We start from the raw sequence: 12,970 nt of genomic DNA on the forward strand, positions 1-12,970 counted from the left end.
TGATCAAAGTTGATTTCTTCTTCAAATAACTGCCTAATAAGCTGCCTTTGTTTTTCCGTGTGACTTTAAAATCAAACTTATTAAAAAGGTACCGGTATCTGGTATCCGAAACTGAAATATTAACAACACTACTTAGCGTTCAGTCTGAGTCTAGCCTTTTATGCAAAGGTGGGAAGAAAATAAATCTAGTAAGAGCTTAAGTAACTTACCTCATACGTTGGCGTGTAGTTTAGATATTTATTACACTTTTGCCTGATAGCTAGCTACCCAGATAAAACGAATCTTATGCTAAAATGGTGTGTAACTCTGTGCTGAACCAATTTTAATGAAGGATTAATTTGCTTTTATAATATTTTAGTAAGACTTGACAAGCCTTTCTGCCCTATAAGTACATATTGCCTTTACCTTAAAATTTAAAACAATTGTGTAGATATTAATATTAATAATCTCATTAAACCAAACACACGTCTGAAAACTACTTAGAAATCACTTTTACCTATCAAACTTTAAATGAAGAAATTAGTTCGAGTGATAATATAATTATGACGTTATAACTAGCGAAAACCAAACTAATTGAACTTAAATTAAATAAGTTATTAATAAGTCATCAGACAGAATAACTTTATCACGGTTCACGGGTTGTTTTAATTTACCAATTATTTAAGTTTTAGTTCTGATTAAACTTGTCTATTTTAGATGATAGAACTAAGATTTCGGTGAACTTTTTGGATTTAATTGCGGACAAAACTTTTAAACCATATTTTAAAAGATCAATGGACTGATGAAAATTTTGTTAAAACAAATCTAAGCTTGATAATGACTTATATATTTTATTTCTGTTATAAAATGCCTATTGATTTTATCAAAAAATCGGATAGGTAATATTTTGGTAGTCCGGCTTTAAAACCACATTGTTCTGCTCTATGAGAAACAACTTGTAACAGCGTATGGTATATTTGCAACTTCACTAGCATTTGCAATTACCTGTAAATGGCTAAGCAGATACATTTAAGTTTCTTTATTTGCATTGGTTGCTGTATTATTTATTGATTTATTTGTATCCGATCTCGGAATCAAACCTAGACCTTCATATTGAGCGAATGTGACTTTATAGAAGTCAAGTTGTTGGTGAAAGTCATATTTATTATGACTTTTATAAATGCTTAGCACAGCTTTTATAAAACTATTAATTTTTCACTAATAGGATTTTTTATAAAGCACTTTTACGGTTTAATTTAATTTGTAGTTGACTTACTAAAAATTCTTAGTTTTCATCAAGTTTATGTAATATTCTTGTATACATTTATTTAACCCTCGACTCTGGCCAAGTTACTTCGCCGCTTTTTCGTATCTTCAAATTTAATTAGCTACGTAGAGAATATTTAGTTAGTGAACTTGTTTATGAATTTTAAGTTACAGTGTGTTTATTTAAATTTTGACCTCGTTTTAGACCTCGACCTTTATTACAGTAGCAAAGCTTACTTAGATAAAGTTTATTATTCATTTGTTTTAATAGCGATATCTACTATCACTATTACTATCACTGGTGAATCCTCTTACATAAAGTTATATACTGACTTACTGTGTTTGGCGGAAGGTTAGACAAAATAAAAAAAGCGGTTGAAAAACGCGAGAAAAAAAATTGAAATTTTTAGGTCAAAATTTGGAAAAAAAAAAAAAATCAATGAAAAAAAAGTAGCTCACTTAGGGTAAAATGGGCCAACTTGTATTCTTAAAATGACCTACCTATCTACACCCACGAAGTTTGTCTAACCTTCCGAAACCAAACACCAAACACCCTGTATTATGTTTTACATAAAGAAAACCTTTATTAGTAAGTCCTGTGAGTCAATAATATGGCGTAGAGTTCCGATGGTCCGGGTTCTATTATCGGTGCTCATTAAATTTTATTTTTCAGCGATGGCATGCAGCATTTATTTTGCTTGTTATTAAAAAAATAAAAAAATACGTAACACAGCTGTGATAGAGATATTATTATGAAGTTCTTGACTTATAAGTCAAGATCGACGATAAAAAGGTCGGTGTATTATCAGCTACAAATTCCGAACAATAATAAATAACCCAAAATCATGATACTAATGTAAAAACATTCAAGTAACTTTATAATTTAAACTCGACCATTTCCGTACCAACTCGCCAATTTCCTTACAAAATTTTCATTTTCATAGCCAATGAATAAACGTGGACCATTAAAAATGTATAAACCGAATGTAAACCCGGTGTTTATCATAAATAATGGATGGGGTTATTCTCTAGTCGTTTTCTAAGTTGGCGAGCGACCAAACGGCCAAACTTTGCACTCACTTTTTATATTATCGCACAACTTTGCCAATGTCGCGTCTATAATGCCAAACGGCAATTTTTGTATACACCTGTAATGCTTGAGATCTTGGAATGTATTGAGAGCAGTAAATATTTATTTATTTTGAGAAGACAAGTTTTTAAAGTCCAGTCAAGTTTCTAGAGTTTTGAATTTCTTGTCGTTTGTAGATACGTATATGTTACGGTCAAAGTGATAAATGTGAAAATTATGAATAATCGCCGGTTATTATGAATAATTACCGCACGATTTGGTTAATGTGATTAATATAAGGTCATTTATGTGTGTATAAAACTAAATAGGCGGCTTAGAAGTGGCCCAAGGGCCACCCCCGCCGCACCTTAACCTATTTTTCACTTTAAATCAAAACATTATGTTATACCCAAGTAACACGCAAGCTGTGTATTCACTGAAGTTAAGATTGATTTACGTTTTAAAGTCAGACTATCACTTTAAATCAGTTTTGACTTAGTTTAAATGCTTTTGAGTAGAATGCGGTAAAATTTACAATGCATGAAGCTATTGTATGGTCTAAAAAAATTAAGTTAATTGGCTTATAATCATACTAAAACATTAATTACTTTTAATATACAGCACCTTTAACAGCATTTACACTAACACAAAGGTTAAAACCGTATATTAGTAAATAAGAAAACCTAATGCATTAAATAAACGTTGTCGAAATATTCTATAGTGCATTCAGATATATTAACACATTTTACAGATTGAACGCATTTTTATGATCTTTTCTTATGCTTATTTACTGCTCAGCATTAGCCAAACATTTACTAAAGTTTTAGCTCTGTTATCTTCTTATTTTATTGTTACTTTAAAGCTTTTAGCACTATTTAGATAAATAAAAAAAATATTTTATTACTTTAGGTCATAATTTGGCCATAAAACCACGAGCCGTATGATTATATTCATTTGTGCGTTAGTAGGTCCTGTATATTCATTAGAAAATTTATGTCGAACGTGTCACGTTATTGACATGAATAAACAGTGGAAAAAACTTAAGGCCGGGTTGCACCAACTTACTTTAACAAACGTCAAAAATCTGTCAAACCCCATACAAAAAACATCGGTTATCGTCATAGTTACGGTCAAAGTTAGGTGGTGCAACTCAGCCTAAGAGAACAGGTGGAGTAAAGAGAAAGATAAAGACGGAATATTCAAACTTTATATTTGGTTTAAGAAATGCAAAACGTGTTCCAAAAAATGATACACCTCATACACAAAATACAGTACAATCGGTTGTTGTGTGAGTCAAGAAGTTCCGTAGAACATTCCTTCATCCCTTTCGGTCGTTTGCACTATTTTAAAAGGCATCTGAAAAAAAACAAATAAGCTTATTTATGACTTAATAGAGAAGTAGTTACCTGAATTCTAAATAATTACCCGTATAACGCATACCCTTAAAAAAACGACTACAGCAACACTACTAACTAGTTACAAAAAGTTCCTTTAAATTATTACTATTACAATGAGCGAAAAATAAGATAGGTAGCTATATCGTGTTTCATTACAAATTACATTTGTAGTGATAATGATTTTATACTTAACACTTGTCAAACTAGGTACCTACCTAATTGGAGACAGATAAAATTGAAAGACGTGGAGTAGGGGATCATGACGTGATTAAAGGATTCTAAATTATTGTTTCGGTACCCTGATTAACACTAAAGCAATCCATTTTTATGACGTTTAAACCTAATGAACATTATAACATACCTAAAAAGTGTTACAGTAATGCTAAAGATATCACTTAGATATTTTATATGTAGGTTGAATGACTTAACCATTTTCTTTTTACTATAATAAGACTGACAACATTAAAAGACACTAGTTGAAAGTTTAAAACATTAATATTATCTGACGCCATTTGCTTTCTGTTTTCTCTAACATAGAAAATAAAATTATAATACACATATGCATGAAATACTACTTATTATCCTTTTCTTACAAGCGGAGTATCGATAGAAGCAATTTTATAAGTTAAAATTAATCAAATCGTTAAAAAAATCACAAAAAGTGTCATATGTCGATTCTAAATTTGTCCCTATTTTATTAAAAAAAGGATTTCTGTGAGGGCGCGTGAATTATAAACCACAAACATATATATATTTTCACATAAGACTAATACTCCCAGCTCATTTTCATTCTTGAAACAAAAAAATATGATACTTACCTTATGATAAATTATTTTGAATAAAGACATTAAAACATCTCCTCACAACACCATTGCACTGCAATACTCTAAACGAAAAATAATCAAATCGGACAATAAAATGCGATAAGTTTTTTCGAATACTTTCAAACAAACAAAATAAAACGTTCAGCCTTAGAATAAAACGTAACTTTGGCATTGTAATTCTGAAAGCTGTTTCAAAGCTGTACTAACATCTAATAAAATGCTTTTTACATTAGAATATGCTGTCTAACAACTTTACTAATGTCTGTCTTCAATAACATTATAAGCGCTGGTTAGCAGCACTAATAATATTTAATAATGCTCAAAGCCGTATTATTTGGGGCCCAAATTGCGCTTACAAGACACTTATAGACTTTTATACGGCTGATATAGTGCTACATATGCTGCTCATATACTGCTCTGCACGTAGGTTCATGCTGTTGTACGCTTCTTATAATTGTGTTTTGTGTTACTTGGGTAGGCATCATGGAAAAGTAATATTATGCAAGAAACATTCCAAACTCATTATGCCAAATTATATTAATATATGATATCAAAACCTTCAAAAGTTTGGCTGTACACTTGCACGTACACAAGATGTTGTTCTCTTTCATGAAAGGACATCATCCATTTTGGTCCAAAATCAAAAGTGCCGGCCAAAAAATAAAAGTGCTGTATTCTGATAGAATACGTCTGCCTTAGCATTTATTACTATGGCACCAAAGCTGTAGCACCACTGTGCATCGTAGTATTTGAGCTCTAAAAATATATGAAACGACTGACTTTGATCTCAAATACTACGATGCACAGTGGTGCTACAGCTTTGGTGTCATAGTAACAAATACTAAGGCGGACGTATTCTGTCAGAATACAGCACTTTTTTTTTTATTGGCCGACATTTTTGATTTTGAACAAAAAATGTATGAATCGTCGATGAATTTTAGATCTCAAATACTCGACACACAGTGGTGCTACAGCTTTGGTGCCATAGTAACAAATGCTAAGGCGGACGTATTCTGTCAGAAGACAGCACCTTTTGTTATTGGCCGACACTTTTGATTTTGAACAAAAAATGTATGAATCGTCGATGAATTTTAGATCTCAAATACTCGACGCATAGTGGTGCTACAGCTTTGGTGCCATAGTAACAAATGCTAAGGCGGACGTATTCAGTCTGAACACAGCAATTTTTTTTTTATTGGCCGACACTTTTGATTTTGAACAAAAAATGTATGAATAATCGATGACTTTTAGATCTCAAATACTCGACGCACAGTGGAGCTACGGCTTTGGTGCCATAGTAACAAATGCTAAGGCAGACGTATTCTGTCAGAATACAGCACTTTTTTTTGTTGGCCGGCACTTTTGATTTTGGACCAAAAATATATGAAACGTGGATGATGTCCTTTGTTAGTACTAAGGTTAAATTCCTTCCCCCCCGACATCTGAGGTGAACGGACGTGTCTATGTGTATTTTGTAAAAATTAAAATTAAAAACTGTAATCAAAATAAACGAAGAAATATTAGGAGCGCATCTCTGTGGAGGAGTTATCCCGAGCGCCCGCCCGTCACACAACATAAACACTGCGTAAGTGCGCCATTCATATTTAACTCAACTCGCCTAAGGACCAAGATACAGTGGACGGAAAGCAGTTTTGTACGAAATCGTCGCGACCGCCCAGTTTTAGCTGAGCTCCCACGTCCAAGCTTGCAACTAACTCCTATAAAGTTATAACCGCCTGGTACTTTTGAACATAGTTTTGTGTGGACTGAATCATGCCGCTGCGCCACTCTCCCCCCGCTTCGTCAGCCTCCCCGAAACACGGCCAAGCCACCGCGCCCGCGCAGCCGCGCGAGAAGGCGCGCAAGGATATTGCGGACCCGCGAGAGAAGGCGCGCAAGGATATTGCGGAGCCGCAACCTAATACACAACACAGTTCATTGGAAGTCGACCAACAGTGTCTATCTGACGACTCTCTTAGCTCGAAATCAAATGTGTCGCATCGCCCAAAAAGAAAAAGGACCAATACAATAGAACTTTTTATGACTGAAATGAGAGAAATGTTTAGTGATTTTAAAAGTCAACAGGATACCAGGATGGAAAAAATGTACTCAGTTATGGAAGAAATCAAAACCCAGAATTCGGAAATAAGATCGTCCATTGAATTTCTATCTACAAAATATGATGCGCTTGTTGAACGGGTTAACGAGCTGAAGGAAGAGAATTTGCACCAGCAGAACTACATTCAAACACTTGAAAATAAATTGGAAAACTTTGAGAGAAGTACGCGTGCAACATGCCTAGAAATAAAAAATATACCTGTTATCAAAACCGAGACTAAATCGTCTCTTGTCGAAACTGTAACTAAGATCGGTACTACATTAAATCTAAACATACAGCCCAGTGAAATTAAGGACGTTTTCCGTATTAATACTAGAAATCCAGAGAACAAAACCATAATTGTTGAGTTAGTAAGCGTTTTAACCAAGAATACTGTACTCAAGGCGTACAAAACCTATAATAGAGGACCTCAAAAACTTACCACGGAAACTATGAAAATAAGTGGACCATCCAAACCAATCTTCATTACGGAGAACCTAACTGCCAAAATGAAACGCTTATTCTATCTTGCTCGTGTTTTTGCAAATAGCAATGACTACAAGTACTGCTGGTCTACAAGTGGAAGGATTTATTTAAGAGAAAGAGATGGATCTCCCTTCTATACGATAAAGGATGAAAGTGATTTAGACAAATTAGTCAAAGATAAATGACTAGATATAACAGGTTTCTACAACATATTGTATTTTTCTGTTCTCTGTGACTTATCTGTTTGTTTTCTATGGCTTGTTTTTGGAATTACATATATAATACATAGTGTAATCATGAATAGTATCGAAATAAACACACCAACATGTTCAATTTTGGACACTTCCACAAACACTAAATTCGAAAGAACACTTGTACCTTTCACTAATACCACATCTACACTGATCTCGTTAGCAACATTACAGGTTAAGGTTTTACCCTTAATATTAATCTACATAATCGCCACACCTATTTTTGCAAATCACCCAAATAACTTGGCTACTGTGACGGAATACGTAATATGTAAATATGTTTTGTGTTCCTGTTCTTGTTTATTTTGTAATTCTTTCTCCAAATTTTATGGATGATCACTTATATGTAACCTCTGAGATTGATAGTGTCTCCTTAAGTAGGTCATATTTGTGCTTACCCGAAGAAACATCAGATTTTCTTACCAATCCGAATCACTACCTGAAAGTCTTTCATGTCAACATAAGAAGCATAGGAAACTCTATTAACTTTGATAACCTGCTTATTCTCTTAGAACGAATCAAATTTGACCTGGATATTATCGTGCTATCAGAGTGTTGGTTAAGCAAGTGCTCCTTTTTGCCTAATTTACCGGGTTACATAACCCATAATACCAAGCACAACAACCAAAATGATGGGGTCGTGGTTTACATAAAAGCTAACTTACAAGCAAAAGTTGTTGAACCAAATATTATAGCGGATGCTAATTGTCTGACCATAGAACTTTCAAATAGTGTTGTCATCGTCGCTATCTATCGTTCGCCATCATACAGAAATATTGAAAAGTTTACAAACACACTAGATTCTTTATTGATAACTTTGCGTCCCTTTAAAACCATAGCTATTATTGGCGACATAAATATAAATATTTCTCCGAATTGCGTCGATCAGAACACAAATTCGTACCTAAATCTACTGGCTTCGCATTCCATGCTACCGGCTCATCTCTTTGCTACTAGAAACACAAATTGCCTAGATCACCTAATGGTTAAAACTAACAAACAAGCTATTACCATGGTATTAGACTCCCTTATCACAGATCACTCTCCTGTTGTGTTTTGTTGTGCTCTGCGTGGGACTGAGAATGTCAAATCACCTGTGAGCACTCGGATAGCCAAACGTATTAATTACCAGGCTTGCCACATGGAACTAGCAAAAATAGATTTTTCAGATATAATCAATAGCGATGATGCTGAAAATGCTGCGGATATTTTAGTTAAAAAAGTCTCATCGCTAATCATCTCGAACACTATAACCGCACATGTACCGAGTAGTAAGCGCATTATCAAGCCCTGGATAACACCTGGTTTGCTTCGTTGTATACGGCATAGAGACAAACTATACCGCAGGGCAAAAAGGCAGCCGGATAATGATGTCGTGAAAGTCTCATATAAACGTTACAAAACTTTTTGTAACAAATTACTGAAAAAAGTTAAGACTGACTATGAGCGTTCGGAATTTCAAAAACACAAAAATAAGCCTAAAGAAGTATGGAATCTTATTAAGAACCTTTCTAACTTAAAAAAGAGGACTCCTTCGTCAGATGAGCTTCTTTCTACATGTAATGATCCACAAGCATCAGTTAATTACATTAATAAATTCTTTGCTAGCGTAGGGTCAAAATTAGCAGCCGAACTTATTGTGAGTTCTCCAAATACATCTATTGTTTATTCCCCCAAGGAACCAGATGTTTTGTTGAAGGACTCCATGGCACTTCTTGGCACAGATGAAACAGAATTAGAAGAAATCATCTTGAGTCTGAAGCGGGATTGTGCTACGGGCTGGGATTCCATTCCTACTTCTTTTATCATTGATGCAAGACACGTCCTAATTCCAGTCTTGAAAAAAGTTTTTAACCTTTGTCTCTCATCTGGCATTTTCCCATCCGCCTTTAAGAGGGCATTAGTTCACCCAATTTATAAGAGTGGGGACAGATGCAGTGCCACTAATTACCGTCCTATTTCTGTATTGTCTATATTCTCCAAAATTTTAGAAAAAATTTTAAACAGAAGACTTATTGATTACTTAGATTCTAAAAGTTTACTTGCTCCAAATCAATTCGGGTTCAGAAATGGTAAGTCCACTGAGGACGCTGTTCTAGAAGTAATAGATACTGTTGTTAGCAATATTAACCATAAACAAACATCAGACAGACAGAAATACGAGACTGGAGAGGTGTGAAACGTTTAGGTGACTCGTCACAATGTAGAAATGTAAATATATTGTACTAGTTTTTGCCTGTGACTTCACCTAGTGAGAAATTAAGTTTATCATAGAAAGACCTAATTTCTTGACACTTGTCTTTGTTATTTGACCAAATAACTAATTATTATTGTAAATTATAGACAATATTATGTTATTCTGAAGTATTAACAATAAAACTGCAAAGTTTTATTAAGATCGGCTTAGTATTTTTTGCGTAAAAGAGTGAAAAAACATCAATCGATATAACCATGAATCCAGACTCACTTAGTTCAAGTTCAAGGCTTATATCCACCTATTCATCCTTCCTATCCGTTCATCGGTTCATCCATCCTTCAATTGATCAATCTTTATTTACTTTTACATTTATAATATTAGTAGGAAGGTGACTTCTAGACATGGGCCAGTTCATAGTATTGTATGATTTGATACATTTTTAAAATGTGTGACTTATATATTTTTTTAAATTAAACGTACATACTTTTCATTGTAACTGGTAAAAAACTTCACTGTGTCTGTACGGATAACAAAAAAATAACCATACCTATAGAAATTCCTAAACACATAGTACACCAGAGAGACAAAAAACCATACAAAAAAACTTTGTGCAAAATATGCACTATTATTTGTAAGATATTTATTATTCCTTCAAAAATAATAATGAATAGTTAAAGTAGTAATTTCATAATTTTAATACAGTATAACACCATGTAATATGTGACAATTTTTATATGAAACCAAAAATATCTGTCTTTTAATAATTCAAAATTAAAATTGAATACATTTATATTTTTGAAGAAATAAGTACATATTGATTTAACTATATAGTTGAACAATTTTTTAAGGATACTACAAATAGTTTTAACCATAATGTTCATGCCTGAAACCAAAAAATGATACAAAATATATGCTGGGACAAAATTGACCCAGCGGCGCTTTTAGGGGGGTCATAATCTTCGGCACTTCTAGTGTTAATTCGCCATTAGATTTATATCTCAAACACATCGACGCTTTAGAAGTACGGATTCATACGATTATGAGTATTTCTTTTGTTTCAAGCCTGCTAGTTCAATCAAACTTGTTTTAAGTAGCAGAAGTGATTATACAGAATTAAATCGATAACGGTAATAGCCGCCCTGACCGACATTCGATAGATCGATTAAGTATTAAGACGACAATGCAACTGTACCTAATTTACTATTACCTTATTTTCATTCAGTTCTTGTTCAATATTGCTGGCTGGTCATAAATAAAAAAAATGTATTCATATTTCTATCGAGTTAGATACTCTTTAGTTTTTTAATTTTGAATTTAGATCTCCTAATTTAAATGTATTCTCATTGAACCGTCATTCTAAATTCAAATTTGAACGTTCTATTAATTTTAATCTTCTTTTAGAATGCCCTAAAATCTTTTTCAAGAGGTTTTAGTCACGTTCGAGTTCGAGTGACTCATTCTATGTACAGACGGCACATCAAGCTAAACCCTAGAGCATCTTAAGTAGCTATCATAAGTGCGATTTTGCAATAAAAATGTTGCTCTGATTTGCTGTCGACTGTTCATTAATAGAGATTCAATTTCGTAGAACACTTTCGTTTCATCGTTGAATTACCCAAGATTAATTTAAATATGGAATTTATTAACATCCGTTGAATCCTCATCACAGATTAAAATAACAGAAGCGTCATGGCTATCTTAATTACCTACACCGGAAAAGTCGCTTTCGAAACGGATTAGAGATGGCCGATATATTGCGTCACGCGATATTCGGAGCGTGATTTATCGAATGACTGAATGATTTTCTTGTGCGTTAAGTATCGTGACTGTCGCTACTGTTCGTAAATTGGGTTACTTGTGAAAAAGCACAGTCATGTGTAGATAAACACCATCTGGTGGTCAATAAGCTTATGACAAGAAGTAATGGTAAGAGGCAAAGTCATGCAATGGTGGTGGGCAATTTTCAAAATTCTTTCACCTAAAAACAAAAAATGTGTTCTTCAAAATTCTATTCTGATAATAGATTCTTTAACGTTCAATATCAAGAAGAGCAATCGTCATCATCATCATCATCATCATTTCAGCCACAGGACGTCCACTGCTTAAGATGATTTAAAAAAGGAGTTTGTATACACATTGTACGAAGAATTCCAATGTAACATTTCAAAAGTATTCCGTTACAAAATATGGTGGTGTCATTGTGGTTGTCGATAAATCCTCCCAGTTAAATCGGAAATCAGGATGACTCAAACAAAATGCAATGCATTGAGTCATCTTTTTATAGAGCCTTTATACGATAAAATATAATACAAATGTTCTACGCATCACTAAAAACTTGATTAAACGTACCATCCGAGCTCCAATTAAGGTGTTTAATAACCGAGGACTAATAAAACTATAAAAGACATGAAAGTATGGTAATAATGAGTAGGGCGCCACTATCTGCCCATTAATCACGCGAGCCGACCCCTTGCTTTACTAAAGGTGAGTATAGACTAGCTAGAGCATTTGTATGTAATATAACGTTCTAACGAATGGTACAATTAGGTAAAAGCTCAGTTTTCAAAGCATTTTCATGTAATGTAAAGTTTCTGCAAATGCTCGGCGCTCTGTTCGGCGTAATGCCCACAGCAAGTATGTATTTACCCGTAACACTTCTTGCGTTCACTCTTTGTTGAAACGTGCATCGCCCGCGCTCGTGCAAAGGCTCGACGAAATGTTACACCAATACTTACACTCGTTGGCTTGTATCATCGTTTGGTTTGTGGAAGAGTACACACTAGAACTTTTTTTTATCCACAAAGAGGTAGCTCTTGGCCTGCATCTCGCCTGATGGAAAGTGATGATCACTGAGGTGGAAGCGAGCTTCATTCACCCGGAATCCTCAATTACAGAGGAACTGGCTATCTTACCTCTAACTGTCGGAATACAACAATCGAACGAAACATATCATAGAGCGGCTCGTTGTTCGGTTACAAGTAAATGCTCCAGTCTGTACTCACCTTAATTCTAAAATATTTAATTTTTACCTTCGTTACGAATGCATGGAATGGAGTTATTTAATTAGGAGTTGTATAAATGACGTCACGGGAACGAAATGTGTACTCGTGTTTGCCAAAGAGATTTTAATGTTGATACATTTTCGGAACTGGCGCGTATTTAGGTAATTTGTGCTGGAGTTCATTTTGTCGGATTGTTATAACGTTCTGTGATGTTTAGTCGCGTTTTGTATTGTTTTTTATTTTGTTATCCGTGACCGGATTTTTGTAACATAAAAAACCGAATAACCTGGACACCGACTAATGTAATAATTTGAGTAAACCTATTTTTGAAAGCAATAGCAATACTTTGCAAGTTTTGATTTGATTTTGAAAACAAATTAAATTTTCATGTGCCGCGTGGG

The 12,970-nt window shown here is 34.0% G+C and overlaps 1 protein-coding gene and 1 long non-coding RNA gene across 4 annotated transcripts in view; one reads left to right on the forward strand and one right to left on the reverse strand.

Annotated features, from left to right (window-relative positions):
* The window catches only part of LOC135087583 (insulin-like growth factor-binding protein complex acid labile subunit), a 344,347-nt gene that overhangs the window by 14,101 nt on the left and 317,276 nt on the right, over positions 1 to 12,970 (forward strand). The window lies entirely within an intron of this gene.
* Positions 3,508 to 4,523, reverse strand: LOC135088222 (uncharacterized). Its single transcript, XR_010260973.1, has 2 exons — positions 3,740 to 4,523; positions 3,508 to 3,670 (listed from the first exon to the last, which is right to left on the reverse strand). It is a non-coding gene; the product is annotated as an uncharacterized LOC135088222 (long non-coding RNA).

Source organism: Ostrinia nubilalis, chromosome 3, assembly GCF_963855985.1.
Source record: "Ostrinia nubilalis chromosome 3, ilOstNubi1.1, whole genome shotgun sequence".
Taxonomy (NCBI): domain Eukaryota; kingdom Metazoa; phylum Arthropoda; class Insecta; order Lepidoptera; family Crambidae; genus Ostrinia; species Ostrinia nubilalis.